A 6554-nucleotide genomic window follows, 5' to 3' on the forward strand; every position below is an offset into this window, starting at 1 on the left:
CTCTTCTCATGAAATTTTGTTGTATAGAATGTTGACGATCTGCGGCGTCCTAGACACAGGAGCATTTAAACTGCGTCTGTTAAAACACTTTGCTTACTGTAATTGTCAGTCCTCCATTCACCGTTCACCTCTTTTAAAATTTTTGGCCTACCGATTCTCATTTCTTCTAATGTTTGTTTCTTTGCATTCACTTAATGGACTTTCGTTTCCGCTCAGTTCTACACACGTGTAAGTAAAGCATGCTGATCTTTGAACTGTCGACATACAGCAGTTTAGTGTCGTTTATATTCAATTCTCTATTTCCTATATAATTTTCAACTCGATATTTTACGTGACAAATTCCAAGTAAATATGTGCATACATATATTTCTACATATGGCTAGACACTCAAATACAAATACGCGTACACACACGTGTATGTTTTTAAAATTACCAGCTCTGTTTTCGGTCTGTATATTTTTACACTTTGTGTTTTATTTTGCTTTCTTCTACTATAAATGTCTTGCACAAGAAATTAGGAAAAAATAATTTTAATAATCATGTAATATAAGTTGATATTTCAAACATATATTAAGACAATTTCTATATACTTAACAAAGTACATTACAAAATTTGTAAACTATCTCGTATTAAAAGGAGAACTACTAATATACTAATAATAGAAATGCTAATAATACAATATATTATATAGTTTTCTAATCAGAAAAGTGTTAAATTGTATTTAATTATTTAATATAAAGTAATTATATAGAGAAAGTACATTTTGAAACTTCAAGTCACAGATCGAAAAAAATTATATAATTGTTATCAGATATACATCACTAAACAGGCAAGTCAGATACACACAACTCACAGGAAATTATAACTAAAATAAATAAAAAGGTTAAAAGAAATTATTTTTACAGCAAATATAATGTAATAATAATGACTGGGACTAACTTGTTAGGAGAGTTGCGATGAAATTAACTGAGACATTATCAGAAAACGTAGTATTAAAAAGTGAATAAAAAATCAATGTACTATTTTGAGTATTTTTACGCCATGATAAAACTGGAACAGACTCAATGCACTGTGACTTGACAAGCAACTGTATTATATATATATATATATATATATATATATATATATATATATATATATATATATATATATATATACATATATATATATATATATAAAACTGTATAATAATATATATATTCTACGATTTGAAGCGACAATCTGGCCGAAAAGGATGAAGTATACCTAGCCAGAATAGAACCCGCAGATCAACGCTAACATGGATCCTTGCACATCCGATTGGATCAAACGCTCACCCATAAATTTAAGCCAAATTTTATGAATATATACTTAACCTGTCTACTAGTATATATAATATTTGTAAACAAACCAGAGAGGCTTCGTATGTTACGGAGAGAATGGTACTATGGGTGACACATAGTATAATAATAAATGTATGATAATATATCATAATAATATATACATATTCTGAGATTTGAAGCGACAGTTTTAAATATGAGTCTTCTACGGCAGCTTTTTCTCTGTAACTTATTATATTTATTATATATTACAAACATAACAAATATTATATAGATGCAAGACTACCCATTGGGTCCCCTGGAAACTCTGAGTTTCCCAGCAAGGGTGTTTTATTTCGTGGGTCTTTTGTTGTTTTCCAGGTTATTTCGCATTCTTCCAACGAATTTAACAGAAATCACAAGTTAACGGCTCCTTTCTCCGGAAAAGGAACGATTTGGCTGCTATTTATTGCACGCCCTGTTACCACGTAACAAGTATTTCGGGTCCTTTATCGCAAATAGCTGTTACGTGGTATCGGGGCCTGTTAAAAATAGCAGTCAAATCCTTGGTACTGAGAAACCTTAAATGCACTCGAAAAAACCTATGCAAAAAATTTGTTTCACACTGAGGTTACGAACGGATCTTTTATGAAATAGGTACCGTATGATGAAAGTCATTTCCATTTTAAAATTTCCTTAAATATGCCCCCAAAACTTTTTGTAATGGTATTCACTTGGCAATAATTTTTTAAAAAATCAAATATTGTCTGTTGAAAGGAAACTAGAACATAAATACTTACCATACAAACAACTTACATTTTTGAAAGTATATTCACTAAAAAGTATTTTTAAATGATTAAAATAGTGTGTACGTCAAAAAGTCGACGTTTTTTTTTTCATAAAGAGTGATAGTGAGAGAACGCAAAGACTATGTGTGTATATGTCACAGATAGCGTACGTTTTGCTTGTGTTGATTCCCATAGCATGACAGTCATTATATGTGTGAGTATTCTGTATGTACGTATGTGTATTGCGGTCGCGGAAGCCATGTTTTTTTCGTCAACAAATAGACAAAAATTATGATTAATCGTTTTCTTTAATAAATAATGGTCCAAATATCACAAAACTTCACACTGCACTGCATAAAGTGATTCTGAAAATATATATGTAAAAACATTAAGATAAGATCTACTATTTCTGAAATATTTCGGAAACAAACATCTTCTTGAATTTTAGTATTATTAATATATATATATATTATTTAAACTATATATATATATATATATGTTTATGCGTATACACACATACACACACACACACACACACACACACACACATATATATATATATATATATATATATATATATATATATATATATATCAGTGGCTATCGAACGCCGACGAAGGGAAATAACCCTGAAACCCGGGTCCGTTCGTGCTACAGATCATGATGGGAGGGATAACTTCCCTTGGCAAACAGGACACAGTAGTGTCGATAAGCCAGCTGGAGGAGATGTCCTCCTGGGGCTAAAAGCAACAGTAACATCCACCCCTAAGGGTCAGCCACACTTAAGTGGCAATATACTACACTTTATCGTGCAGTTACTGTTAATACTTCATTTAGAGAATTAACATTGCTTATATATATATATATATATATATATATATATATATATATATATATATATATATATATATATATATATACACACAAAATATGGGGCTTAGTTTATAGGTGATCTAAACGACTAGGTACGGTGGGCAAGTGGTGTAACGGATTACCAGGACTCCAAGGTTATACTCGAGACGTGAGTTATGGAGCCATTATAGATTTCTGATATAGCGGATATATAATTGTTAAAGCGGACAACAAACGTTAAGGCAAGACAAACATCTCAAGTCATATACGTTATTATTACTGGAAAAATTAGAAGTCTTACGGCTTTTTCCATCGATATCCCAGAATATGGGATATTCCGTCATCAGAAAAGTAGGAAAAATGAGAAGCGTATAGATTAAGGAAATGATGGAATAGATGATAGGAGAAAAGGAAAAAGATGATGAAGAAAAAGAACAAAGAGAAGAAAAAGAAGCATAAAAGTTCCCATTTCAATTTTCCGATCTTGTAGATGTTAGTCCATAAGTCTTTAAATGCAATCCTTTGTAAATCGATGTAATTTAAAGTCTTAATTGTGTAAATATCCAGAAATAGACCCGAACGCATCGACGTTTCGTAAGAGGATGGTAGTAGAGGTCGCTATTAAGGGGTAAAGAGAAGAAATAAATAGAGAGAAAGGTAGAGAGAGTGAGGGAAGAAAGTAAGGATTGGTATTAAGGATAAAATAAGGTATATAAGAATATAGTGTACAGATATACAGCGTACAAAAATATCCAAGAAGATAAATAGACAAATAAATATATAAGGGTAAATAAGGAGAGAGGTAAAAGAAGAAAACGTAAAAACAAAATAAAATATTGGTTTGGCAACTAAGTTCCCGCCGTTTGTCTAAATATTTTAAGTTTTTAAATTGTGGAATCCATTTTTTTCGATAGTTCTATTTTTTAATCATTTTGGAATCTATTTTGATTTTTTTCTAGTTAATTTTAGTTAATTTTTGTTTATGTTCAGATCATCAAAATAGAATGTCAAGTTTAGAAAAACGAGCATTTTCGACACTTCCTTCTTTTTGCTTTTAATCAAGATTCTAAAGCCACAAAAGCTGATCACGACATTTGTGCGGTGTATGGAGAGGGTGCCATAGCTGAAAAAACCGCTCGTAATTGGTATGCCAAGTTCAAATATGGACATTTGATCTCAAAGACGTACCTCGTTGTGGCCGTTCAGTTGAGTTCGATGAAGAGCGATTAAACCAACTTTTTCACGAAAATTATCGTCAAACGACATGGGAAATGGTAGAGAAAATGGAATCTCCCACACTGCTATAGAGAAACATCTTCACTCGATGGGAAAGGTCCAGAAGTATGGAGCATGGGACCGCATGCTTTAAGTGACAGCAACAAAAATCAACGAGTCACAATCTCCGCTAGTTTGCTTGTTCGTCACCCCTCAACTCATGGACACAAGCAACGATTTCTTTACCGAATCGTTACTGGCGACGAAAAATGGTGGCTGTACATCAATATGAAGCAGCGTAAGGAATGGCTTAGCCCCGGTAAACAAGCGACACCGCGCGTGAAATAAGATCTTCAACCGCGTAAAAGGATGTTGTGTGTATGGTGGGACTGGGAAGGGATTATCCATTACGAATTGCTTGAAGGGAACCAAACAGATTACGCAGAACTCTATGGTCAACATATGGAACCACTCAACATGGCTATTCAAGAGAAAAGACCTAGGCTGCATGGAGTTCTTCTGCTGTACGACAACGCCTGCCCTCATATCGCCAATATCACCAAGGAAGCCATCCAAACGCATGGCTGGGAAGTGCTGTCACAGCCGCCGTATTCTCCTGATTTGGCACCAACGGATTTCCACCTCTTTCGATCTCTTTCAAATGCTATGCGCGGAGTTTCGTTCAATACCGATGCAGAATTGAGAAGTTGGTTGGATCAATTTTTCGACTAGAAATCGGGTGATTTCTACCAACGAGGTATTGAAAATCTTGTTGAACGTTGGGAAGTAGTTGTAAAAAACAAGAGTGAATACATTAATTAGTTATTTTTTATTAAACCTTTTAAAAAATGTAAATTTAAAAAAAAACGGCGGAAACTTAGTTGCCAACCTAATAAAATGAAAGGGATTCAAAGGGCATGGTATGTGCCGCTGGTATTCTTCTAGTCTGTACTAGTTGGGGAGGAAGTCTAGTAGCAAGTGCTTCTGTCCGTTTTATGGCTAAGGTCAGGGGCTGCAGAAATACTTTTAGCTATGGTGTTCGGGTTTATAGGTAGTCATGAATGGAGATACCAGTTGAATGTTAATTATTTAGGAATAAAAGTTAGAATTAAATATTACGAGATTTTTTAGGTTAAGTTTTAAAGGTAAATTAAAGATTTAACACTCATCTAATAAGCCAAATCGTCCTTAGAGATTATCTAATCCAAAATATTCCACCGATTTCATCCGTATCATATAATGGTAAACTCATTGGTATATGTTTAAGACTACTGAAATTTTCAATATTGAGAGAAATCAAGGGGAAGAAAATGGAGAATAAATGGATTTAATTACTTATTTACCTGCATGTTGTTAAAAGATGACATTATTCTTCGGAAAAAAAGACATTAGAAATAAACAAACAGATTGGAATTGGAAGTTGAAAGCTCAAAAATATAAAGAAAAAAACAGAAAAAATCCTACATATATGTTTCTGTCGAATGATTTAGTTGATGGGAATCTCCAAGCATATTCTTTAACGCCGAGGAAGTTGCCACATTCAAACTACATTGTGGTAGAACATTGTCAGGGTTCAAAAGGAGCTGATGCAACTTAGGTCGTCAGTTTATCTTTTGAGGGAGGTGTATAGTGTTAGCAGGTTCAGGTTGAAAGATATGTATTGAGCTTTTTATTTCATTGGTAGGTTTTGAATATCTGTGAATATACTATATTATGATTAGGAAATAGATAAATAAATAGAAATATAAAAATGTGAAGAAAGTATGCAAATATAAAAAATATAATAATAAAACAGCAATGGCAGAACATCAGAACATAAATTAAAGTGAAATAAAATAAGAGTAAAATGTAATATAAAATAAAGATACAATAAATTAAATATAAGAAACTAAAATTTATGAATGATTATTATTGGTTTAGTGAGGTGTACATATATATAATACGATCATGATAGAGGACGGATGGAAGTTTGTAAAAAAATAGGGATGTAATGCATGACAACTGGGACTTACTTATCCACCGTTATTAAGTATGGTATGTAAATGCATATTTAAATACAGCTTTGAGATTAATGAAACTAGACATTAGGATAGGAAATAGTGCTTCATACGTGTTTTAATTAAGCACATTTGTGCAAAATTAAAGATGCATACCAACACATATATTCGCACAGAGATGTATATATATATATATATATATATATATATATATATATATATATATATATATATATATATATATATATAATCATAATTTATTTGTGTCACAGATTCAAGTTAAAATTTAAATAAAAATAAAATGTAAAAAGTACAAAAGAAAATTTTTTAAAACCTACATATGCTTCCATTCTCACCCATTGGTAATGCATGGTTCGAAAAACGTGGGTCCTTAGAAATGCATA

Source organism: Octopus bimaculoides, chromosome 5 (genome assembly GCF_046866305.1).
Source record: "Octopus bimaculoides isolate indiv1 chromosome 5, ASM4686630v1, whole genome shotgun sequence".
Classification (NCBI taxonomy): domain Eukaryota; kingdom Metazoa; phylum Mollusca; class Cephalopoda; order Octopoda; family Octopodidae; genus Octopus; species Octopus bimaculoides.